This window comes from Nicotiana sylvestris, chromosome 5 (genome assembly GCF_000393655.2).
Source record: "Nicotiana sylvestris chromosome 5, ASM39365v2, whole genome shotgun sequence".
Classification (NCBI taxonomy): Eukaryota; Viridiplantae; Streptophyta; class Magnoliopsida; order Solanales; family Solanaceae; genus Nicotiana; species Nicotiana sylvestris.
Genome location: NC_091061.1, coordinates 90820733 through 90848467, shown reverse-complemented (window position 1 = coordinate 90848467; position 27735 = coordinate 90820733). Strand labels below are relative to the sequence as shown.

Sequence of the window (27735 nt, the reverse complement as noted above, 5' to 3'; positions counted from 1 at the left end):
ACTCAGAAGAAAACTTCAATAAATGAAGCTCCAACTGGACTGGCCACAGTGATTCTTGATGAAAAAGGAACTGATGATGAAGCAGTTCCGCTTTAAAGAAGAAAAAGATCTTCATCAACTCAACCGGATGTTCAGCCGTGAGAACCTCAAGCACCTCAAATGGGAGAGCTTCAAGGACTCTTCATGGAAATGGATATAGTTGAAAATGATGAATCTCATTTCCAAGCACTTTTCATCGCTTCCGTTTAGAGGAATTCTACTCCTGACATTCCTACGCCATCAACTTCTACAACAACTGTAACCTCAACAAATTCGACACCAACTGCTATTTATCCACCGGCTCCAACCGAACAAATAGAAGATGTTCACTCCCCATGATCATCCGACGACGAGAATTTAGGGAACACTTACCCGTCATCCATTAGAAACCCTAGAGGAAAATGTAGTGTCATTCTCACGATTTCAAATGAGTGCCACCTACTGGTGGAGGTCGCCAATTACCTGAAACCTCTGGCTACAGATAAATATTGGAAAAAATGGATTCTCATTCTACTGAGTGCCTGATCAACAACAATATGCACTGTTCAGCTTAGGCATCAATTTAATCTTCTTCTCTTCCCTCTTTTCTTGCTAAAATTTGTCTTCATAACCTTAATTTTCAACCATTATAGGCTAACCTCCTTGGCTCTGAGGGACTACAAAAATTGATCTTTGTCACGATCCAAAACCCAACCAATCGTGATGGCGCCTAATACACTTGCTAGAAAAGTCGGACATAAAAATAATGAACCATAATAGCAAAAATGACTGAAAATAACATGAGTCTGAAACCTTGATATTGTACAATACTGCCAATACATAATAAAACTCCATTGGACTAGTAAATACAGAGCCATAAGCTCTAATACGAAAGTACAAGTCTAAAATGACCAAATACAATACTGTCTAAAATAAAGACAACAATACATAATAAAAGAGATGCCAAAACTGCGATCGAGAATGCAGTTCTACCTTGTCTCTTGATGATCAGCTCAACAAGCAACTCCGCTGCTAATGATTGGGTCTGACAATCTGTATTTGCACAATTAAGTGTAAAGTGTAGCATGAGTATTACCGATCCCATGTACTCAACAAGTATCATAACTAACCTCCGCGAAGTAAAAAAAGCAAGAATTATAAATGATACTTGCTATAACCTGTTCAGTTCATAAATTCCACAAGTACATGACAACAATGTGATCAAGTCATAAAGCACAGAAAGAACTATATGTGTGTGAGCACAATTACTCAAGTACTCTACTCAGTCATAGATTCAACGTATAAAGATGATATGCAAGTAATTTAGCTAATTATCTAAGAAAATTGCAAGTAAAGAAGAAATACACAATCCAAACAAACATTGGCCATAGTTTACTCAGTATTTCCATATCTGTACCAAAACACTGATCAGTTTTCCTCAAATTTGCGTGTACACCACCAAGAGAGAAACATGAGAGGGTGACCCTAGAGAGATGAATCCATATTTATACGCAACACGTCCAATTCAACATGCTATCAGTGCGGCGTGGTCACAAGCTCAACATCATAATCCGCCCAGCGTGGTTACATGCATATAACACAATCCACTCGGCATAGTCACTGGCATAAACACAATCTGCTCGGTATGGTCACAAGCATAACAACACAATCTGCCCAGTGTGGTCACATGCATCAGTCTAAATCATATCACACAGAAGAAAATATACAAGAATACATGTATATGATCAATGAATCTTAGATTTCGTGCTCATGGACCGGTATAAATGACATGTTAAAATGTATGCATGTGCAAAGTGTTCTATCATAGCTCTAATCGGAAATTTCATCACTGAAATAACAATTAACAAATTAATTCAAGGAATTAGCCTCTATGTAACCTCAAATATGGATCAAATAGTTCACAACAAGGTTACAAATAGGAGAAACATCACAGCATAAAGCTTAACAATCAATTCACAGAATGTCATAGCCTAAGCACTACCCCAAACATGGATAAATACAATGGTGCTCTCACATAGGCTCAAATCCCACACATGTGCGCACCCATAGCATGTAACTATCACAAATAAATCGGGAAATTAGTGCCTCAACCAAGTTTAGGTAAGATACTTACCTCAAGCAGGCCAAATCACTCCTCTAACAAGTCCTTCCTATGTGTATCAACCTCCGGACGACCCGAATCTAGTCAAAAGAACTTAATACCATCAATAAAAGCCATAGGAAATGATTCCACAAGATATATCTATTACACCCCACGTTTTCATACGTGAGAGTACGTCGTAAGCCAATAATGTAAGCTCGGAAATGAGATTATATTTGAAAGCAAATAAAGTAAGTTAATCATGTTACCTTGGAGGTTACAAATATTTAATATCATGAATAATGAGTACCAAGAGGGTTGGAAAGCTTTGAAGCTACACCAATTGAAGATAATAAGTTTCGTCGAAAGTCAACAAGTTTGGAATGCTATAACATATACTTTGGGGTGAGACTAGGGTTCTTAACATGATAAGGAGGCTATGCTATGAGTTATTTTAGTCGTGTGATAGTCATTTTCTACGTTTTGAAGGCAAGAAAGTTGTGGAACAAGAGTTGGCAAAGGTCGTCACAAGTTACATTTATAAATTTGCTAAAAGTTAGGTCAAATGTAGCTGAGCTTTTCTCCAAATATACTTGGAATTATGGGGTGGTCTACCTACCAAATCGAAAATATATGTCTCTAGTTTCTAACTCATTAAACCGTTTGTCAATAAGACATCGGAGTAGAGAGATATTCGTGTTTTTGCGAGACCGCGCAAACAGCTCCCAATGGGACCCAGTTAGGCAGTGGTCGACCTACTTCTCTTTATAAACGATTTGGATGCCTATTTTTAACTCATTTTCAACTCAACTTCATCTCCAAACTTCTCCTAAACCTTCTAAACAGATACCACAAGGGTTTGAAGTGATTCCAAAGTGATTACACCATATTTCAACATCAAAACTTAGTTCTAGTGAAGAACAACACCTCTTTGAGGTTGTGTTGTCATTGAGGATTGTTGTGGGATTTGTTTGGATGAAATTCAAAGTTGTTGCTACTGTATAAAGTGAGTATAATAGCCTACTAATTATGCTTAAGCTTGCTTGTATGTTTGTTAAGTTGTTAGGATGATAAACTACAAGATAATACTTTGATTAGCTTAAGTCACCTCCATGGTATTGTATTGCCATTGAGGGTTGTTGTAAGCTGAATATAACTTGGATTTTGACTTGAAGTTACAGTAGGAAATATGTGTATTGTGTTCTTGCGTTTTATTAAGGTTATCTTGTTGTTGATTAAGTTAAATGGATGGAGTAGACATGAACTAGAGAATAAAGTTACTAATTAAAGATAGTTGGAGTTGAGGATTGTTTACTTTGTTATAAATATATGGTATAAGGATGGAATAATTGATGAATGACTTCATTATCATGTTAATGATACTGTTGAGTTAATGTAAAAAGTCTATAATGGGTGATATGGGTTATACAGATTCCAATCAGAGCTTGTCGCTCGTCGTGAAGCAGTTGTGACTTGTTGTTGTTGTTGTTATATGGTGTCTTGTTATTGATATTTATATGTTGATGGATTTCTCTAGTTGTTGTTGTTGGTATATGGTATTGGAGGAGTCCTTTGTTACCGGGGAGATGCTTCCCGAATTTACATAAATGAGCTACTAGCTTAAGTTACAGACTTAGCCTTTGCTCAGCACTGATTTTAAATCTTCTTATACTATGATAGATTGAGTTGACTTGTTTCAAGAGTTGCTTGGAAGGTATTAAGGACTCAATGGGTTTAAGTTATGTTAAGGCACTTTCTTCTTTCTTTTGGCATGATCTAAAATGAAATGAACATAAATGATACGCTATTTCATAAGGATCTACTCCTAGCAACTAAGGCTGGCCGTGTTGTTCTTTCCTTATAAAATTATTCTAAGCAAGTCTGTATGATCCTCGAATCCTACTGAGGTTCATATTGAGGGTATGGATGTCCATAATGTTAATCGAAGGTGCAACGACCTTAAGTCATTCCGAAAGGTTTAGAAGGTGATTCCATGAGTCTAGCATGCATTATATATAGTATCTATTTTACTCTACCGAGTGGTGCTATTGTCGTCCGGGTATGACACCTATTGTGAAACCACTGATCAGTTGGGTTTACCGAGCTCTACGTGGCCGGGTACAATTCTACCGTGCCTTATGATGACCGGGTACGTTTTTAGGAGTCCTCTTTGGGGCCGGGTACGATATGATGATGATGATGCCCACAGAGGCGTATGTTTTTAAAAGTTTATGTCTATATATGTATTATGCATTTCATGTCAGTAGCCCCCAGAGGCATTCAGATATTACAGGTTGTATCTCCTCTATCTCTCTTTACATTACTGATCTTGTTTATGCTTTCCTGCCTTACATACTTGGTACTTTATTCGTACTGACGTCCCTTTTGCCTGGGGACGCTGTGTTTCATGCCCGCAGGTCTTGATTGATAGGTTGACATTCCTCCTAGTAGACTATCAGCTCAGCAAAAGGTGTTGGTGCACTGCACTTGCTCCGGAGTTGTCTATTTGGTCAGTATGCTTTGGACATGTATTGATTAGTATGGCGGGGCCCTATCCTGACCTTTATGATGTTTATGTTCTCTTAGAGGCTTATAGACAGATGTCATGTATATGGATAGTTGTATAGCCTTGTCAGCCTATGTTTTGAGTGTCCAAATGATCATTTCGGTCTTATAGGCCTGCATGTCACATGTATAAGTTTGTATATCATATTGGGTCGTCATATGTCGAGTATTCCCTTATGTTTTATTTTGGTTATATCATGATGGCCCTTCGGCCTATTTACCCATGATAGTATGATAAAAAAGATACGTTACATTGGTACTTGGTTGGGTGAGGCATCGGGTGCCCGTTGCGGCCCTCCAATTTGGGTCGTGACAAAAGTAGTATCAGAGTAGTTTTGTCCTAGGGATTCTACAAGCCGTGTCTAGTAGAGTCTTGTTTATGGGTGTGTTCTACACCACACTTATAAGCAGGAGGCTACAAGGCATTTAGGTCTGTCACTCTTTCTTCTTACTCTAGATCATGTGGTAGAGCTCAATTGTAAGAATTCAAACTCCTAAATTCTATTTTGTTCGTAATACAACGATACCTACATCCAAAAAGACAGTTGGTAAGAGATCGAATATCGTTGTGGAAGTGTTGATCAGAGGAACTCGATTTTGCATCATACTTATAATGAGTAAATGTGAGGTCTTCAGCAGATCATGTGTGTACTATAACGTGTAAGCTTCTTTATAAGGAGCCCTAAGGAATGAATATCTATCCATCTATATGGTAAAAAGCAATAAGATAATCAGAAGGTAGATACAAGTTTCAACAAGTAAAAGAAGCAAGGTGAAGAAAAATACGACATCACAATTAGTGAAGATTATTAGTATTTACAATTAAGGTAGAAAAGTATAAACATTAGGAGTTACTTTTAACAGTAACAAAGATATATGCAATTGACCACACCCATCTGAATTATGCCCTTTGAGAGCTAACAAATATAGTTTAAGAGAAGGATCGGAGATCAGTATACAATTGGGATTAGAGTAACCCAAAATTGTGGATGGATTGTTATCATTAGCTAACATTTTCGAAGGATAATGCAAACGTGGTAATAGTTCTCCTTGTGAGACACCCAGATGGTGCAATCTAGAATAGTACATTTAGATATGAATACTAGAATGTCTGGAAAACTTTAGAAGATTGGCACTGGAATCCTAGAAGGGATAAATATTTACCTTTGTATGGCTCTCGTACCTAGTAAAGAGAGAATGCTAGATGACCTGAAGAGCCAGTGAGATGAAGCAAAGGGAGCTAAAAGTGAAAGAATATTTTGTTGAAGTTATCAGAATAAAGTGATTGACAAAAATATTAGCCGGAGAATAAGAAGAGAGTAATTGAAGCATTATGAGTAAGATGTAATAAATGGATGATAACAACAAATCAAAATATGATAGAATGACAGAGTCTATAGTCAAGTGAAGGAAAAAACAAAATGTTACAGGCCTTGAGACAATAAAAGAGTATATGCCAAAGGCTATATCCTCATTCGAGAATTTAGTTGGTGACTCGGACGTGATTACCAGAAGGAAAAATTAGACCCCCATAGTAATAGAATTTAGTACGGGACAGTAAATAAGATAAAAAACCGAATATGAATTAGGGATCGAAGAAATTGGTAATAGTCGGTATTGTGAGAATTTCAGAGATCGTGTTTCAACAATAATAGAATAGACAACATGCGAATAACCTTTAAAGGTCATTTAGGAAGTCGTTTCCCTAAAGCAAGCACTCTGAGTAGAGTTAATCTTAAGGGACTAAGTGTGCCAATTACACTAGGTGTCACCTTCGTGCGTAAGAAATCCAGTTATCCCTGGTACAGAAGGGTTACCATAAGGCGAGTAAGGGTCATTGATGATGTGAAGAGATGCCAAAATGAAGAGGTAAAACATCTATAGGTAGATCTTGGTAGCACTAAGTCTTAGTACTCTCCTAAAGGGGGGAAGATGATGTGATATGGTATTGCGTCAGAGTTATTGGTTCAGGTAACTATGGAATAGTAAAGGAAGAATGTGGTAGAAAGGCGAAATGAATGAGAGTGTATTCAGATTCTACTGATATGCCGCGACTCTAGAAAGTTATGCAAGCACGACGCCGAGGAGAGGCAGTAAGAGTTTTCTGCCAGGATATTGTTGATAAATAAGTGCGAATAGACACTTGATAAGTTAGTAGCCAGTGCAAGATATAAGTTAAGACAAAAGACATATACCAAGAGAGATTACGCGGAGTATAGATATGATAATGGACCAATGGGTAGTTAGTAGTTGATTTAGGAAGAGCCTAGTTATGGATAGACAAGAGGATAGAGACAAATTATGCAGATTGTGCAAGATAACCGTAGTGAACCCCAACATAGTGAATTCAGTCTCGCAGATATGACGTCGTAATTCTTGAGAAATATTCAGATAGGAGTTGGGGCTGTTAAAGGTACCGTATTAGTGTTACAAAAATAAAAGACGGTGCCACTAGGAAGACAGTCAAAAATTTCAGTTCAGAACCAACCCTACGAGCACAAGGGCGCGAAGGTAAGTAACTAAGGATAATAATAGGCGAATGACAACATCAAAAATTTCTTCGGGTATACGGTGAACAAGCTTGTAGCTTTACAAGAGTCAGAGGATCTCCCCAAATACTCCCACGAAAGACTAGCTTAGGAAATAAGGAAGAGGGCTTCAACCTAAGCATATTAACTTGAAGAAGAATTGGTCTGGTAACAACAGCCTCAATACAACATTGTATACGTTGATACCCAAATTTTCCCAAAATATTTTAAAAAATGCATATATACCTCCAAAATCATGCATTAATAGCAATTGGTATTTTTCCATAATTTTCTATATTTTTATTAATTTACCCATCATTTTATTTCCAATAAATAATTACAAAATGGCATTACAAATGATTTCAAAAGCATCTCTTGATTTAATTTATTATCTATGGTCCTATTTAAACCAAATTATTTCATAACTAGCCAAATTGGCATCATTTGGCTACAATTACAATAACTTTGTAATTATAGCCCAATCATATAATTTTATACTATTTTTTACCGAAAATTAATTATTTGTATTTTTAAATACTAAGTAATCATTTTTAACTATTTTCTATGCATGAAAGTCATTTTGTACAATTATCAACTATTTTTGTAAATTGTTTTATTTAATTTAATTGGATATTTAACAAATAGCCTAATTTCATTTCAATTCTAGCCTAAATCAAACTAGACCCAAACCTGATTAAAATTGCCCAATACCCACAAGGCCCAATCCACAATCCTATCTGACCCAATCCCTACTTAATCTGGACCGTTGATCAATTTTGATCAACGAACTAGATCCGTCCATACCATAATTAACCTAATAGTCTACCCCCTCAAACCTTCATTTCTCTCATTCTCTCATCACTCTCCACCGGATCATTCTCTCTCAAGCTCTCTCTGCTAAACCATGGCTCCTACTCACCGGCCATTGGCTCGCCTATGTCAATGGTGGTTCCACCACCACCCCTAGCCTTCATGGCTCCCCTCCATGCCGGATTCTTGCTACCCTGAGGTCCTCAAGGGACCAGCGGCTGTTCAACTCACACCTACGGTCTGTTCTTGCCATTCTCAGGCCTTCTTGGCCCGTCTGAGTAAGACCTTTCTATTTCTCCGGCTAGATCCATGACTTCTAAGCCGGAATCTCTCCATCTCTGGGTTATCTCTCCCTGAAATCCTAATTTATCTCTTGACTTCTTAGATCTATAACAGATCTAAGAGTATTTGAGTTATTTTACTGTTTTCCATGATAATCTCTCCGATTTTTCAAAAAATGCCTATATGTCTTCAAAACTAGAGTTTCTTAACCTTTTTTCAATATGACTTCTCCTCTGATTTTCAGTATTATTCTATGATGTTTACTATATTTAAATGGATTAGTTAAGTTTTTCCTTTTATCTGATTCATTATGTTGAAAATTCTAATTCTTGGTCTTAATCCTGGGTTCTGAGAACTATCCTTGCTTATTTGTTAGTTTAATTTGTTCGCATGTCTGTTATTCATGAATATGTTCTATGTTTCTATGATTGTACCCTATAATGCTCATTAGGGTTTCTGATTTTGCTTCTTCCGCCTATATTATGTTTATTCTATTTATTAACAGAAATTTATGCTAATTCCTCTAATCAGTATTATTTTTCTAGTTGAATTCCCGATTTTATGTGATTTTTACTTTACTATGCTTATTAGGGTTATTTATTTTATTCCTTCTTGCTTATACTGTGATTATTTCATTTGTTTACAGTGCTAATTCCCCTTAACCATTACTACTCCTATTTGAACCCCTAATTCCTGTAATTGATGCCTTTCACTAATATCTTATGATGATCTCCTTATTGATTTCCAACCTCTAAGTTATTCTCTTGCCTTATTTTATGGTCGACTATACTATCAAATCTGATTCTTATGTTATTTCCTTAATTGAAATATTATGTACTTAGCCTTAATTACATGTTCTATACTTGCACCATGCTGAAATTATTTCCTTATGTATTATATTCCAGTCTTATGTGATCTCCTTCCTTATTTGTCTTTACCGTTTAAAGTTAACTCCCTTAATTAAGGGAGTACTTATACTGATTTTGTACTAATTGATACCTAGTTCTATAATTACTGCATGACTTTGATTCTTACCTTATTATTTTGCCTAGTTTCAAATTATATATACATATGCTCTCTCATTAACAAACATGAACACATTAGTTCAAACTCTCTCACACTCAAAACTTTCTGCTCTCTTTCTTTGGTTACTTGCTATTATTCTGAGTTAGCTGGCTGTAATCCAAGGCTAACTATTGTGATCTCCTTCACTTTGTGCTTACTGTCTTTTTTGCTGGTATGTCCTGATTTCAAATTCAAAGTTTCAAAAACAACATGTTTCCTTTATTACTTAGATTCATCCTGTTTCTAGTCTGTTTTCACTTATGGTTTTGTTGTTCAACTTGCAACTAATATGTTTGCTTTATCGCTTTATCAACATGCTTTTGAATGTGTCCCCTCCCATAGACTCAACATATTTATGAAATGTTATCCCCCTTTAGTAAACCCCAATGTGACTCTTCCTTACTTATGTTTCTCTGATTTCTGGCATGAACCTCTCTGTGCAAAGTAGTTGGCTATCCTTAAGTTACCTGATTCTGTGTTAATTTTGAAGTTCCTTAACCCCTTAGCATATTGCTGATTCTGTACGTAAGTGATCCTGCAACTATGTGTTTACCTATGTGACCTATGTGTCCTAAATCCCATTACCCCTGTTTATGGTTGCTGAACCTACCTTGGTTCTATGTTCTTTGGCTATGTATGAACCTGTTTTGGGTGCTGTGTTTGGACTGTTGCTCCACTCTCCCATTACCCCGATCCCCTATTAACTGCTTTCCCCAAGTTTATTTCTACTATTTCGATTTGCCAGGATGTTCGGTTTTGAGTTTCGGAGAGGTTTGGGATACTTAGTCCCTAAATGAGAGCTTAAGTGTTGGAAAGTTGACCATAGTCGGAACAATGTGAAGACGACCTCAGAATGGAAATCCGATGGTTCTGGTAGCTCCGTTTGGTGATTTCGGGGTTAGGAGTGTGTTTAGAGTGTGTTTTGGAGGTCCGTAGCTAATTTTGGCTTGAAACGCCAGAAGTTGAATTTTTGAAGTTTCCGGTTCGATAGTGAGATTTTGATCCGAGGGTCGGAATGGAATTCCAAGAGTTGCAGTAGTTTCATCATGTCATTTGGGATGTGTGTGCAAAAATTTAGGTCATTCGGACGAGGTTTGGTAGACTTTTTGATCGAAAGTGTGTTTTTAGAGTTTTTGGAAATTTTAAGCTTGAATCCGATGGAAAATAGGTCTTTTGATGTTGTTTTGAGCGTTCCGAAGGTTGGAACAAGTTTGAATAATGTTTTGAGATTGGTTGGCAGGTTTGGTTGAGGTCCACGGGGGCCTCGGGTGTGTTTCAGATGCTCAACGGGTCATTTTTGGAACTTAGGAAATTGCAGAAAATGTTGCAGCAGTTAGTTCTGGTTTCCTTCATCGCGTTCGCTAGTGGGTTCTCGCGTTCACGATGAGGAGCTGGGACTGGGGGAAAAGTTTGGACTTCGCGTTCGCGAGAGAGCCTCTGCATTCGCAAAGAGGCTGGATGGTTGTGTTATGCGTTCGCGATTGGGTTTCGCATTCGCGGAAGAGGAATTGGCCCAGTGGAGTTTTGTGCATCGCGTTCACGTGGTTCCCGTCGCGTTCCGAAGGTTCGTCTATGCAAGGCATCACGTTCGTGGAGTGAAGGATGCGTTCGCGAAGAAGGAAAAATGGTCAAAGTTATTTTGTGCTTCGCGAACGCGAGGCTTTGACCGCGTTCGTGAAGAAGGAATTTTCTGGGCAGATATAAGATTTTAAAATCGAGGGTTTTAGCCATTTTTATCAAAACTTAAGCTTGGGAGCTCGGATTTGAGCGAGATTTTGAGGGATTTTCAGAGATATCGATTGGGTAACGATTCTTAACTCATTTTTTCTTGTAACCCATTAATCTAAACATGAATTCATCCTTTAATTTCGGAATTTGTATGAAAATTGGGGAAAAGTTCTTAGGCCAAGAAATTGAGTTTTGATTGGGGATTTGACATCGGATTTGGATAATTTTGGTATGGTTAGACTCGTGAGAGTGTGGGGATTCTGAAACTATAAATTTTACCTGATTCCGAGATGCAGGCCAGAGGGGCATTTTATATAATTTCGCGTATTAGCTTAGAATTTAATTGTTGAATCAGTTACTTGAAGTGTTATTTACATTATGCAATTGAATTGAATAGATTTGGGCCATTTGGAGTCGAGTGCTCGTGGCAAAGACGTGGTGTTGGGTTGATTTTGAGCCGGTTCGAGGTAAGTGGCTTGTCTAACCTTGTGTGGGGGACCTTCCCTTAGGATATGATATATTTGATAATTGAAATGCCTTGTACGTGAGGTAACGAGCGTGTACTTGAGCTAATTGTTGAAAATCCAATTTTTCCTTAAGTATTTCAATTGAATTCTTTTTCCTGTTTTATTCTACTTGTGAATTTAGCATGTTGCTAGTTTAGAAAAACATGTTTAGTTGACTTAATTGCCTATTTTCTTAAACTGCCTTAATTGCGTTACGTGAAGCATGTTAGGCTAGGATTAACTGTTTACTTGGTACGAAATTTAACTTAATTGGGTATTCTTGTGTTGCTGTTGTGTGTTTTACTTTGGGGCTACGGGTCGGCATCCCGGGAGATCTCCCGTATGTATTTATGATCTGAACTGAGGTGTGAGATACCAAGAGATACCTGGCATGTATATTGAGGATACCAAGAGGTCCTCGGGATATCGAGAGATCCCTAGCATATATTGAGGATACCAAGAGATCCCCGGGTTACCAAGAGATCCCTAGCATATATTGAAGATACCAAGAGATCCCCGGTTATCATCCTTGTTATGAGTGGTACTTCCTTGTGGTTTGCCTTCATCTCTATTTCCGTTATTGTACTATTATTATCCTGTGTATATTCTTACTGTAGATTTTCATTTATACTGCTTATCTTATCTTGTCATCTTTATATTTATTTAATCTTAGTAGGGCCCTGACCTTCCTCATCACTACCCAACCGAGGTTAGGCTTGACACTTATTGAGTACCGCTGTGGTGTACTCATGCCTCTTCTGCGCATATTTTTCATGTGCAGATCCAGGTACTTCTACTCAGGCCTACCATCCTTGAGGGAGGCGACTACTTAGAGACTTCGAGGTACATCTGCCGCGTCCGTAGATCGAGGAGTCCCTTTCTATTCCCGCCTTTTAGTATTTAGCCATTCTGTACTTTCTGTTCTTATTAGACAAATTTCGGAGTTAGAGCTATATAGTATTTCCTTTTCTAAGCTTGTGATTCGTGGGTTTTCGGGTCTTGGATTTATGTTTTGGTATTGAGAGTTAAGCATGGTGTATGCCGAGAGGCACATCTAAACACTGTTACTGCTTTATTTCTGTTTTAAATTGTTTACTTCCGCAAAATTTTGGTTTTTCTTCTGCAAATTAGGCTTACCTAGTTGTAGAGACTAGGTACCATCACGATGGTTCACGGAGGGTGAACCGGGGTCGTGACAAGTTGGTATCAGAGCTCTAGGTTCATAGGAGTCACAGATCACAAGCCGGTTTATTAGAGTCTCGCTGATCGATACGGAGACGTCTGTACTTATCTACGAGAGGCTATATAACTGTTAGGAAAATTTCCACTTCATTTGATTTCCTTGTCGTGCGATGTTTTGACATCACAATTCTAAACTTCTGTCTTATATTCTCTCACAGATGGTGAGGACACGTGCTACTCAAGATGATTAGGCACCCGCTCCCCCTACTGCAGCCGTCAGAGGCCGGGGCGGGGTAGAGGCCGAGGACGGGCACGTGGTGCAGCCAGAGCACATGCGCGAGCTACCGCCGAGGTATCACCAGTGGATCTAGCCGGAGTCCAGGCACCTGACACACCCACTGCTACTACTACTCTAGCTCTTTAGGAGACACTAGCATAGTTCATGAGCATGTACACCACTTTGGCTCAGGTAGGGTTGCTTCCCCTTGCTGCAGCCACATCCCAGGCCGGGGGAGGAGCACAGACTCCCGCCGCCCGCACTCCTAAGTAGTGAGTGCATGTTGAGCAGGTCCCTATAATAATAACCTATACCGCCCGCAGTGCTAGTTCAGCCCGATGATAGGGCAGCGGCTTTTAGAGGATGAGTAGTTGAGGCTTGAGAGGTTCAAGAAGTACAAGCCCCTTGTATTTATTGGTCTAGCGTCGAAGGATACTCTGGGATTTATTGATGAGTGTTACCGCATTCTCCGTACCATGGGTATATCAGGATCAAGCGGGGTTTCTTTCACTACCTTCCAGCTTCGAGGAGTTGCCTATGAGTGATGGCACACCTATGAGTTAGACAGTCCAGATGAGGCTGCTTCACTGACTTGGACTCAGTTTTCAGATCTGTTCCTGAGAGAGTATGTTCCTCAGAGCCTCAGGGACGCATGACGCGTAGAGTTTAAGCATTTGCGCTAGGGGTGCTATGACTGCCTCAAATTATGCTGTCCGTTACACTAGTTTGGCTGGGCATGCACTAGCCTTGGTTTTCACTGTTCGCGAGAGGGTTCGCCGGTTTATTGAGGGACTTATTCCCAACATCAAGTCTAGCATGGCTCGTAAGTTGGAGATGGACATTTCTTATTAGCAGGTGGTGAGCATTGCTAGGAGGATTGAATGTATGCTAGGGAGAGAGAGGAGAGGGAGGCCAAGAGGTCTCGTGAGTCAGGCCATTATTCTGGTGCCCGTACCCCAGCTGCAGGTCATCATGGTAGGGGTTATATGAGTCGTCCTACTCATTCAACTCTTCCAACAGCTAGTAGTGCTCCAGCTCCTCCTAGGCCTTAGGAGCTTTATTATGCACCTCTGGTTTCTAGCGCGCCTCCTGCACGAGGTGCTTTCAGAGGTCAGTCCAGCAGACCTGGTCTGAGCTAGTCACAGCCTCCGTCCTCCCAGAGCTTGTTTTGAGTGTAGTGACACATGCCATGTGGTGAGGGATTACCCTAGACTTGGGAGGAGTGCACCTCCACAGACTTCTCAGCCACAACGTGCCCCACAGAGTTCTCAGGCTATGGTTATAGCTCTAGTTTCTACCCCACCTGCTCAGCCAACTAGAGGTGGAGGTCAGGGAGGTAGAGGTCATCTTAGAGGGGGAGGCCAGGCCAGATACTATGCCCTTCCTGCCCGTACCAAGGCTGTTGCCCCCAATTATGTCATCACAGGTATTATATTGGTTTGCCACAGAGATGCATCGGTTCTATTCGATCCAAGCTCTACTTACTCTTATATGTCTTCTTATTTTGCTCCGCATTTGGGTGTACCTCGGGATTCTTTGAGTTCCCCTATTTATGTTTCTACTCCGGTGGGAGATTCTCTTGTTGTGGACCGTGTTTATCAGTCGTGTTTGGTTTCTCTTAGTGGTTTTGAGAGCAGAGCCGATCTATTATTACTCAACATGGTTGATTTTGATATTATCTTGGGCATGGACTGGTTGTCGCCCCATTATGCTATTCTTGATTGTCATACCAAAACCGTGACACTGGATATGCCAGGTGTACCGCGTGTTGAGTGGAAGGGTACTTTAGATCATACTCCCAGTAGAGTTATTTCTTTTGTTAAAACTCAGTGTATGGTTGAGAAGGGGTGTGACGCGTATTTAGCTTATGTGAGAGATGTTAGTATTGATACCACTTCAGTTGATTCAGTCCTAGTAGTTCAGGATTTTCCCGATGTGTTTCCAGCTGATCTTCCAGGCATGCCGTCTGATAAAGATATTGATTTTGGCATTGATCTGTTGCCGGACACTCAGCCTATTTCTATTCCTCCGTATCGTATGGCTCCTCCTGAGTTGAAAGATCAGTTATAGGAATTGCTTAATAAGGGTTTTATTCGGCCCAGTGTATCACTTGGGGTGCTTCTGTCTTGTTTGTGATGAAAAAGTATGGTTTTATGCGTATGTGTATTGATTATAGCCAGTTGAACAAGGTTACATTGAAGAACCGCTATCCTTTGGCTCGTATTGATGATCTGTTTGACCAGCTTTAGGGCGCATGGGTGTTTTCTAAGATTGACTTGCGCTCAAGTTACCATCAGTTGAAGATTCGGGAGCCAGATATCCTGAAGATTGCTTTTAGGACTCGGTATGGCCACTACGAGTTCCTTGTTATGTCATTTGGGCTGACCAATGCCCCAACAGCCTTTATGCATTTGATGCACAGTGTGTTCCGACCGTATCTTGACTCGTTCGTCATTGTCTTTATTGATGGTATTCTAGTGTATTCCCGGAGTCGGGAAGATCATGAGCAACACCTGAGGACTGTGCTTCAGACGCTGAGAGAGAAGAAGTTATATGCTAAATTCTCGAAATGTGAGATTTGGTTGGACTCAGTGGCATTATTAGGCCACGTGGTATCGAGTGAGGGTATTCAGGTGGATCCCAAGAAGATAGAGGCCGTGCAGAGTTGGCCCAGACCATCCTCAGCTACCGAGATCTGCAATTTCCTTGGTTTGGCAGGCTACTCCCGTTGTTTTGTGGAGGGGTTTTCATCGATTGCAGCCCCTATGACCAGGTTGACCCAGAAGGGTGCTCCGTTCTAGTGGACGAAGGAGCGTGAGGTGAGCTTTCAGAAGCTCAAGTGAAGGATCGGTGAAACTCTACCTCATTTGGAGTGCAGCCGAGTCTATAAGTCATCGTGTCAGAGTTTTGCTACAAACTTATGGATAGGCTGATACCCTGTCCCATTTGATGTCAAATAATCTTAGAGGCTTTGTAGACAAAGGTTCATTTTGTATAGTATATCAGAGGCCTTGACGACCCATATGTATTCACGTTTTAAGAAAAAAAAATTATTTAGTAATACAATATTATCCACTTACAATCGTACATTACGAGTTGTGGTCATGTTGGCCCATGATAGTTACAAAAGAAATGAATGAGTTTCGAGTGGTTCGCTCGGGCCAGTGCGGCACCGGGTGCCACCCACGCCTCACTAGGTTGGGGCGTGACAAGCAAGCACCCAACATTTCAATCACAAGCTAGTCGGCTACTAATGTACAAAATATTCAACAACTAATAATATTTTTTCAGAATATGTTGCCAAAGTGTGATAGTGCCGAATTAGATTTGCCAAATCCAAACAGCAATAAAAGATAAAATAAAGTAGTCATGATTTATATCAAACCAGATCTGAAAAAAAAATACAAAAAAGTAAGACAACATATATTTGTGATAGAATGGACCTAAATGACGAAAAATAACAAAATTGCTATAGCTCAGCAAAATTTCGGCCAGACAGCAAGAGCTTTTCATCACTGATTTTGCGTCCCTTTTTTTAATTTTCAGCTCTCAAACCTTTGGTGAAGCTTTTCTTCGTATTTTTGAGTTGGTTTTGCTTTCTCAGAATTTTTGATCTCTCTTGAGAATTTTGAATTTTTGAAAGTTTGGTTTCTAGCAGACAAGGAGTGTATTTTCGTGTGTGGGGGTTATAAGAAGAGGAAGAAATCCAGAAAAAGGGGGGGGGGAATGGTGTTCGTTGGTGATGGTGAAAAATGGAGCAGCGACGTTTTGCTCTTCAGGTGGGGGGGGGGGGGTTCTGATTTTTTTGTGATTTTTGAGAAGAACTCGAGAGGAAGAGGAGGGAGTCTGTTATGCCATTCCTCTTGAAAAATGGGGGAGAGTCTCCTGATTTTTTTTAGGCATAAAGATCTGATAAGGTCTATATTAGGGTTAGAGGAATATGGGGGTTTTAATGAGGGGATTTGGGTTAAGGGAACTGGGCCGAAGGGAATTGGGTTATGGGAATTGGGTTATGCGAATTGGGCTGAGGTTTAAAATTAATTTGGTCATTTTAGGAATTAGCCCAATTTTAAAAGAAATCAGACCAAAATCTAAAAATTAAAAGGTAAAAAATGTAAAATGAGCCATTTTTGTGATTTTCATTTTTAATAAAGCAATTAATTAACTAATTAATTCTAAAATATAAAAACAAAAATCTAAATGTAATGTATGGTATTTTTGATATTTTTATGCTTTTTTTAACAAAAATTAAACGTGCACAAAAATGTAAATAATTAATAAAATCCTACAAAAAATCCTATAAAATGGCAAATAATCGGAAAAATGTATTTTATTTTATTTTATAGAAGTATTTCATATAGGGCAAAAATCACGTGCTCACAGCTGCCCCTCTCTGCTCGAAAACACGAAGGATTTTCGGGCCAAGATAAAGTGAGGGGATACAAGCGATTTTTGCCCATTTGAATACTCCGTGGGAAGCATTTTTGAAAGATCTGACCGAACCTTGCTTCCGAGGTTGCCTACATATCCTTGACTATAAAGGAATCAGGTTAGTGTAGTTCGGGAAGTTTTGATAGCTGGGACTACCGAAAAACTATGATTTCACTGTTGTTACTCCTGTTTCCGCTTGCTGAGCTCCTTATTACACCAAAATTTAAAATAAAAAGATAAACTAGCTAAACCTATCAACTATGAGTTACAAGATTCCTATATATAACCTTCTAAGGCTTGATTTTGAGTCCTGGTTGGTTCTTCCTGCAGACTCTGATCTGAATCTTGATGCTCGTAAGCTGCAACCGCTGGTTCATTCTTCTTTAGCTTTTTGGATCAAGGGGGGACATGCAAAGCTTGCGACTTCAATCATATCTTGAGCAGTCCGCATCTTTCCTCCGCTTCTACACTTAGAGTTCAACTTCTTTTCTTTTATTTGGGTTGAGACTTCTTCTTTTGGTCATCTCAAACCGTGTGCCTCACGGTGAAAACTTGTTCAGGCAACAAAGCAAACAAACGAACAAAGTTTTTCTGCCCCAGTTTTCACTAGGAAAATTTCGTGAATTATTGTAACAAAATCTAAACTATTTCTTTATTGAAGGCAATTAAAATCGGGATTATGTATCCCTGAGAGAAAGAGATTAGGGAGTGGAGACCCTATATCTAAAATGAAATTAAATGAGGATCGGAGGTCCCAAGTTGGGAAGATTACCGGGTTATGCTGGAAAAATGACCACGTTATGTCGGGAAGGTCCTCAGGTTATGCCGGGGAAGGTCATCAGGTTATGCCGGAAAAGAAAAGGGTCCTCGAGTTATGCCGGGGAGGTCCACGGGTTATGCCGGAGTAGGTCATTGGGTTATGCTGGAAAAGAAAAAGGTTCTCGGATTACGCCGGGGAGGTCCACGGGTTATGCCGGGAAAGTCATCGGGTTATGCCGGAAAAGAAAAAATGTCCTCGGGTTATGCCGGGGAGGTCCACGGGTTATGCCAGGAAAGTCATCGGGTTATGCCGGGAAAGAAAAAAGGTCCTTGGGTTATGCCGGGGAGGTCCACAGGTTATGCCGGAAAAGGTCATCGGGTTATGTCGGAAAAGAAAAAAGGTCCTCAGGTTATGCCGGGAAAGGTCCTCGAGTTATGCCGGGGAGGTCCACGGGTTATGCCGGGAAAGGTCCTCGGGTTATAAAGGTCCTCGGGTTATGCCAGGAAAGTTATCACGTTATGCCGGAAAAGAAAAATGTCCTCGAATTATGCTGGGAAAGTCATCAGGTTATGCCGGAAAAGAAAAAGGCCCTCGGGTTATGCCGGGGAGGTCCACGGGTTATGCCGAGAAATTCATCGGGTTAAAAAGGTCCTCGGGTTATGCAGGAAAAATCATCGGGTTATGCCGGAAAAGAAAAAGGTCCTTGGGTTATGCCAAGGAGGTCCACGGGTTATGCCGGGAAAGTTCACGGGTTATGCCGGAAAAGGAAAGGTCCTCAGATTATGCCGAGAAAGTCATCAGGTTATGTCGAAAAAGAAAAAGGTCCTCGGGTTATGCCGGGAAGGTCCACAGGTTATGCTGGGAAAGTCATCGGGTTATGCCGGAAAAGAAAAAGGTCCTCGGGTTATGCCGGGGAGGTCCACGGGTTTTGCCGGGAAAGTCATTGGGTTATGCCGGAAAAGAAAAGGTCCTTGGGTTATGCCAGAAAAGACTTTGGGTTATGTCGGGAATCAACTAGGGAGTGAAACCCTGTAATGGAAAAGCCTACCAGGTTATGCTGGGAGCGATTAGGGAATGGGACCCTATATTGAGAATACATAGCTAGAGATTGGAGGCCCTATGCTACCATGGTTTTGAATTTTCTTCTTCTTTCTTTATTCAAGAGAATGCATGAAGATTTTGAAAGGGACTTCCCTTTTTGGGTTAACTTCTGCTGTAGGATCATTCTGGTCTCTGTGCACCTTGCTTTTATTGCACCCGCTCCTTGCGAAGTTATCTTAGGTTACACCTGTTTTCAAGTCAAAGAACAATTTGTCAGTTTGAAACGGTGGTTGGTTTTATGGCCTTGATTGTTTTGATCACTCGATCTCGACCTAACTCTTTTGCTTAAATCCTTCACCGCTTGCTGGCTTTCTGGAGACCGATCTCTCTTCTAAAACCGGGTATCTTATCTTTTCCCAAAACTTCACATGACGATTAACCCATGTGAGGCCTTGGCTTTTTCATCTTATCTTGCCTTTATGGGCACTTGATTTCGGATTTCTTTCATTTTTAATAATTTTGACTTCGGAGCATCGGCCTTCATGACCAGTTGGGATCGACCTGATGCACCCGCTGAGGCTGGGTGCTTTTCTTTGGATTTGGCCTTTGTTAAACAAAACCCTGTAAAACCAATCTTGCCACCTTTTCTTTGTATTAGTTTCAGAAAAGAATTAAACCGAAAGAGATTCAAAGAAAAGTAAACAAAGGACGGGGAAAGTGAATTTAAAGAGAAGTGTCCCTTTCGGGGAGGAAAGAAGGACTTATCTGGAGTGCATGCAGACTTCAGTAGACAAAACATGCTTGTTGGACTGGATACCCGATCTGTGCAGCCATCCAATCTCGCAAAAACCCTTCATAATCCATATCCCAAAACCAGAGGAACCTTACCAGGACTCTTGTCTGCCAATAATCCTAAGGAATTCCTTCTTTTCGATAAACGGTGCCTTTTGCGGGGTTTCGCCGATTGACCTCTCTTATTTCTCTTCTCACCATCGTCTTATAGTGCTCTTTTGCGAGTTTTCACTAACAAGACTCTCTCATTTCATTTTCTCTGCTCAACATCGCCTTACGGTACCCATGAGTTTTCACCAATAAGACTCTCTCATTTTATTTCTCTCATCTTGATTGCATCAGATCCAAACAACTGTGTTCTCCGATTTTGAACATCTTTTACCGATTGATCGAAAGGATTTGAACAAGGTTTGGGTAAAAGAAATTGGATCGAATTACAACTTTGGAACCGTTCAGGCGGGATTATCGCCGAACCATTATAACATCTGCCCCAGTTTCACTTTTGGGGAAGATTGGATTTTTGTTTTGGTGTGACTGAACCCCAGAGAGAGACTGCCTACGTATCCTTTCGGAATCAAGTCGAACGTAGTTCAGGGAACTTTATTTTTTGATTTTCTTTTGTTTTTCTGTTTTGTTTTGTTTTCTCTTTCCTTTTTCCTCTCTTTTTTTCATCATTTTTTATTTCCTTTGTCTTTTCTTCCTTTTTTTTGCATCTTTCTTTTTCTTCTCTTTTTTCATTTTTTATTCATTTCATTTTTTCATTTTTTATTTTTTCAATAACATTTTTAGGTTCCAAAGAGGGTAATCAAAGAAAGGTAACCGGCTCAAAGGGTTTGCAAAGGATTGATAGTGTTTGGATAGTGAGAAAGAAAGCCTTCTGCATCCCAATCGGAGAACATTAATGATATATAAAGGATCCAACATAGTACCTTGTGACTGCATTTGCATTGACAGTTGTTTCTGAGACATTTCCTTCGATGTGTCCCAAGTGCAACACACGTTTTTGACAGTACTCTTGTTGCAATGTATGAACCTTTCCAATCTGGGACCAATTTTCCTTCAGTTGTTCCAAATCTTTATTTTATTTCCTTAAACTTATTCTCATTGCGATCTGATTCTTGATTCATTATTTCGTAATCTGACCATGTTTTAGGATCTGGGCATGAAGTCCGCAAGTATGTCATGTTAATGAAATCTGCATTTGACAGAACTAAAAAGAGAACAAGAAAAATGACAAGTTTAAGAAAAGAGACATTCTTGGACAATGGAATATTAGTTTTTTTTGATTTTTTTTTTGATTTTTTTTTCAATTTTTGAAGATAGAAGGGTTTACATCAGAAAGTAAGACAATAAAGTAAAACATCCGGATCACAACCTGAGATAATCCGGACGCAGAAAGGATAGCAAGACTAGCTACTAAGACTCCCTTCTGATGGGGAACTTTCTGCTTGGCGATTATTTTTTGGCTTTTCTTCTGTCTCGACAATGGTTGCAACGGCCTTCAGTGCCGGATCAAATTCCCTAGCTTCACAAATCATTCCGACTATTGGCCCGATGTTATGGGTAGGCAACAGATTGTTCATCACATCAGGAGCTTCTTCATCCCGAAAAACGATTCTTTCAGCTTTAATCAAATCTTCAACTGCTCTTTTGAGGGTCCAACAGTCCTCCGTGCGGTGTCCCACTGCTCCAGAGTGGTATTCACATCTAGCATCAGCTAGCTGCGAGGGGTACTCGGGGTTTGGCCGGTTCGGGGCCACTGGCTGCAATAGATCTAGCATGATTAGCTTTTGGGACAAGATTGAATATGATTCACCAATAAGAGTGAACTGATTCTTTCTGAAAGGCTCTCTTGGGCGAGGATTGTACTGGGGATCATTTGGTTGAGGATTACATAAAGCTTGGTAAGGATAGGCATTTTTGGGAGATGGAGCTCGATTTTGTGGATAATGTTGTGGCCGCGGGTAAGATTGCGCGTTCGTCATCGAATAAGGAGGTGGTGCCACGACATAAGTAGCATCTTGAAGGGGATAATAGTGTGGTGGGACCATATGAGGCACATATGATTGGCTGAATGACCTGCGAACCCCCCTCGAGCTTGAAACCATCATGGCTCCCTCTTCAAACCCATTTCTGTTTATCGAATCATCTGAACCATTTTGAACATTTGGACATGTGGCTTTAAAAGCGACATGACTCAAGATTCGACCCGTTTTTAGCCTATTTTCTACCATCTCCCCAATTTTGATAGCCTCAGCAAATGGCTTTCCCATAGCGGACATCATGTTTTGGAAGTAGTCTACCTCTTGGGCCTGTAGAAAGATGTGACCATTTCAATTTCATCCATTGGAGGCTTTACCCTGGCAGCTTGCTCATGCCATTTGACAGCATATTCGCAGAAGATTTCCGTGATTTTCTTTTTCAAATTGGACAAAGAGTTTCTGTCGGGAGCGATGTCCACATTATACTGGAACCGGCGAACAAAATCTCGGGCCGTATCGTCCCAGACGTGCCAATGGGTAATTTCTTGATCCGCATACCACTCAGAAGTGATTCCGGTGAGTCTTTCCCCAAAATAAGCCATTAGCAGCTCCTCTTTTTCAGATGAGCGACCGGGTCTCCATGCCCGTCGTACTTTTCAAATTTTGGCATCTTGAAGCCAGCTGGCAAGTGGACATAGGGAAACATACAGAGGTCAGAGTATGGGATACTTTTTTGTCCACTCAAACCTTGCATGTTTTTCAAGATTTCTTCTAGGCTCTTCATCTTTCGAGCCATTTTCTCTTGCTCGGGATTTTTAACAACCTTTTCTTGCTCCTCCGAGAGATAATGTTGCGGAGGTTGAGTGAAAGAGTACGGGGTCACATATCTTATTTTTGGTTGAAGCTGTGGATCCTGAAAGATGAACATTGGAGGGTGTGCCCTTGAAGCCGGTGCCTGGGGGCGAACCACAGAAGGCATGCCAGGATTAATGAAGGGCACTGGAGGGTGCCCGCATGGGATGAGTGGGTTGGGCACAAGGGTGTTGGTAATCTCATCTGACCTGGGGATCAATTCAGGGAATCCGGGGATTGCACTTGGCGGTTCCCTACCATTAGACCAGGCGTCCCACATTTTCAATATGCGGAGACGCAACATCTTATTCTCTTCAGCAGCTGCTGATTCTAGCTACAGAATAGCCGATGCCAGGCTATCCTCAGGACCGATGATTGGTAGATTGCTTGCGGAGGCCATCTGTGCCTTTGGATCTTGTGAAGGAGGGGAGGCTAGACTCCAACAAAACCAACCACCAAAACCTGGCTAATTTGCATACCCAACAACCTTGTTAGTTTTGAGACGCTTAACAGATAGGTATCGCACGTTTGGATGCAATGCACCTAAACAGTTAAAGACGTTTCTACCATGTGTTTGAACGATTGCATGTTTCATCCCGGCCTTAACTAACTCTCTTTTTCACTCAATATCTCATTTCTTTTATTTCTGCTTCTTTTTAATTACCCTTGATTTTTTCATTTCATTTTTGCCGCTTTTATTTTTGGCACTTTTTGTTTCCTCTTTCTTTTTTTCCACTCTTTTCTTTATTTTATACTCAACTTATGATTGAATCCAATAGGGATTGCCTACGTATCATGACGCCATATGAATCAGATCTTGCGTAGTTCGGGAAGATTGAGAATAGAGTAAATGAACTAACTCGTTTTTTGTTTTTCTTTTTATAACACTCAGACAATGAAAGGTTTAAAAAAAGAAAAACATATTTTTTTTTGAATTTGTTGTTTTTGTTTTTTTTTTTTTGAAATTTTCCAAAGAAATGCTTTAAAAAAAGAAAAGAAATATTTTTTTTGATTTTTGATTTTTGATTTTTGATTTTGATTTTTTTATTTTTTGAAAGAAAGACTTCTAAGAATTCTTTTTCTTTTGATTTGAACTTTGGGAATTTCAAAAATAAAAGGAACTTTTTTTTTTGAATTTTGGTTTGTTTTCTCTTTTCTAAAGGAGAAAGAAAAAATATTTTTTGGACTTTGGATGTTGCCTCTTATTTTTCGAAAGAGGGACTTTTAAGAAAATATTTTGGATTTCTGATATTTTTTTTATGAAAGCACTTCTAAAGAAAAACGAAAATATTTTTGGAGTTCAATTTTTCAATTTTTTTTGATATTTACGAAAGAAAGACTTTTAAAGAAGGAAAAGAATATATTTTTTTGGAGTTTTTTTTAACTTTTTGGGAAAAATATTTCAAAATAAAGGAGACCAGTATTTTTGGATTTTGATTTTTGGATTGATTTTCTTTTTTTCCTTTTTTTTGTATGAAAGACTTCATAAATAAGGAAATTATTTTTTGAGTTTAAAAATCCTTTTTTTTTTGAATTTTCTACGGAAATGCTTTTAAAGGAGGAATTAAAGGAATTTCTTTTGGATTTTTGAAAATTGGGGTGGGAACCGATGAAGTTTGCCTACGTATCTTACATTCGGTGAGAATCAGACCCGCGTAGTTCGGTCAGTTTAAAGGAACAAGAAAAATATGACACTTGAAAATTTTGGCTCATTTTGAAATGACTTTTTTTTTTCTTTTTTTTTTCCAGAATTTCGGCAGAGTTTCGGAATTTTCAAATACCTACCTCTCACTCTTATTTTTATTTTTTTGATTTTCTTTCGCTATTCTAGAAACCGGTCAACATGCAAACCGAATCAAACAAATGCGCAAGTAGCACGTAAGATGCATTAGGATACTCTTTTTAGTTTGGGTACACCTGTCCTAGACGGACCCAACCGTTGTGTTGTCCCCAAAGTCAAATACACATGATGCAAACAAGCGTTCCTACTAGGGATTCGGCATGAGGTTGTGTTATTCTAGGTTTAAAACTTGGGGTTGTATTCTACACCTGTCTTACCCGAGCGGACAGTTCGAGCCGGGGGGCAGTGTACCGGGAATACAGAAGCTTCACCGATTTTGCAACTTGTCCGAACCTCGTTCTAAAATTGGGATATGACTTTAACAGAAAAGAAGTCACACAAACTGCACATATCCTAGATGATTTAGAAGATTCAGAGAGAAGAGGGTTTCGTAACAATTTATATACAGCCCAAACAATATCAAAGCGGTAAAAAGCGGCATTTAGCACATTAGGCTCAAATATGTACAAATCAGATAATAAATAAAGCCAAGTATAACAGTTATTCTAAGCTCGAATTCTTGAACCCTGAACCAAAAGTTCTGGGTTATGATCCCCAGCAGAGTCGCCAGAGCTGTCACACATCCTTTTTACCCGACCCGAGGGGGTATATAAGGGAGTTTTTCCAATTAAAGTGACATTATTCAAAATGGAATTATTTTATTCATTTTTTCAGAGTCGCCACTTGGGATGATTTTATGGTGTCCCAAGTCACCGGTTTATTTTAAAATTCCAAATCTAGAAAATTTTGACTTTATTTTAAAAGCCTGCGAACCAGAAATTCTAAGTAAGGAATTCTGTTAACCCGTGAGAAGGTGTTAGGCATTCCTGGGTTTCGTGGTTCTAGCACGGTCGCTTAAACTATTAATATTGGCCTATTATCTGATTTACTACATATTTTAAACCCATTGTGCATTTTAGCCTTATAACAGCCTTTTAATTATTTTAAATCGCTTTTAGGATTTATGGATTTTTTTAACAAGTTACGATTGTCGTACGCTTGTTTGTTTTGGAACACGTCGCAAACCACGCTACATGAAATGTACCCGCGATTCGCGACATATTTATTTATTATTGTTGAAGATTGAAATTGGGTCACATAAAATGTCCACCCGAATTTTAGTAATTAAAAATCACAACTACGTTACGGGAACCGTACCCATAGCTATGATGAATTATTTAAATAACGCGCCCAAATCAAGTACGAAGATTCAATTTTTTATAGCAATATTTGTGAGGGCCATGGATGATTTAATTTATTTATGGCACACCTCAAACCTTTTTCTATAAGTGTTAGTTCTTAAATCTAATCTTATGAAGGCCATGGATTATAAATTTTGTTTGGCATTGAATGCCCCAATTTATTTCAAAGGGTTTTATTATTCGAAGTTGTTATAATCGGGTTCGTGAAATGTACCCCCGAATTTGGGAATTAGGTATCATGACTATGTCACGGGAACCGTACCCATAGTCACGATAATTTATTTAATCGCGCCTAAGACAAACTACGATGTTCTTGAATTAATTATTTCCTAAACTATTTTGGGATTAGTGCATAGCCATAAATTACGGAGTACTTTTACTAAAAGAGATTTCATGTTCGTTACCTTTAGTTGCACGACTCAAATCACGTCAATAATCATGACAATTCTAGCAAAACCAATGAATGGCAAAAGTTTCAATCGACATGCCAACACATTTAGATAATGGAAGCATACGGTTTGCAGTAGCATGGAGACTTAAGACATGACGAGCTCTCAAAGACTTGCACAATTTAGTTTCAATATAAAAATTCAACTGGAAAAGAAATCGTTTTGAGATATGGAACATTTGCTCAATTTCCTTGTTCACAAATCATCTCACTAGCATTTGAACAAAAACCACAAAAAGCAACTTTCAGTTAATTATACATTAACGCACCAATTACCCAAAAGAACAAACAGACCTATTTAACCAAATAATACTGGAAAACAATTCGGGTACAAAATGGATTAGCCATCAAAGCGTTTAACCATAAAAGTGCTAATCAATTCAAAACTAAACATGAAACCAATGATAGCAACAGTACCCCAATACACAAACTTTTACCAACAGACACCCAACATTTCAATCACAAGCTAGTCGGCTACTAATGTATAAAATATTCAACAACTAATAATAATTTTTCAGAATATGTTGCCAAAGTGTGATAGTGCCAAATTAGATTTGCCAAATCCAAACAGCAATAAAAGATAAAATAAAGTAGTCATGATTTATATCAAACCAGGTCTGAAAATAAAATACAAAAAAAGTAAGACTACATACCTGTTTGTGATAGAATGGACCTAAATGCCGAAAAATAAGAAAATTGCTATAGCTCAGCAAAATTTCGGCCAGACAGCAAGAGCTTTTCATCACTGATTTCGCCTCCCTTTTTAAAATTTTCAGCTCTCAAATCTTTGCTGAAGCTTTTCTTCGTATTTTTGAGCTGGTTTCGCTTTCTCAGAATTTATGATCTCTCTTGAGAATTTCGAATTTTTGAAAGTTTGGTTTCTAGCAGACAAGGAGTGTATTTTCGTGTGTGTGAGGTGATAAGAAGAAGAGGAAATCCAGAAAGGGGGGGGGGGATGGTGTTCATTGGTGATGGTGAGAAATGGAGCAACGACGTTCTGCTCTTCAGGTGGTGGGGGGGGGGGGTTCCGATTTGTTTACTCTTGATTTTTTTTAGGTATAAAGATCTGATATGGTCTATATTAGGGTTAGAGGAATATGAGGGTTTTAATGAGGGGATTTGGGTCAAGGGAACTGGGCCGAAGGGAATTGGGTCGTGGGAATTGGGTCGAGATTTAAAATTAATTTGGACCATTCTAGGAATTAGTCCAATTTTAAAAGAAACCGGACCAAAAATATATTCTTCCTATTTTCCTTTTCTTTGTTTTTCCATTTTTTTTCTTTAATTAATTAAAATCCTAAATTAATTCAAATAGTAAAATTAAG

The 27735-nt window shown here is 39.3% G+C and overlaps 1 long non-coding RNA gene across 2 annotated transcripts; it reads right to left on the bottom strand.

Annotated features, from left to right (window-relative positions):
* Window positions 1–776: 776 nt before the first annotated feature.
* LOC138891255 (uncharacterized) lies at window positions 777–27442 on the bottom strand. 2 transcript variants are annotated; one of them, XR_011407623.1, is made up of 3 exons: window positions 27064–27442; window positions 2153–2220; window positions 777–1071 (listed from the first exon to the last, which is right to left on the bottom strand). It is a non-coding gene; the product is annotated as an uncharacterized lncRNA (long non-coding RNA). The 2 variants fall into 2 exon arrangements; XR_011407624.1 differs by lacking the exon at window positions 777–1071 and adding an exon at window positions 1079–1688.
* Window positions 27443–27735: the final 293 nt, after the last annotated feature.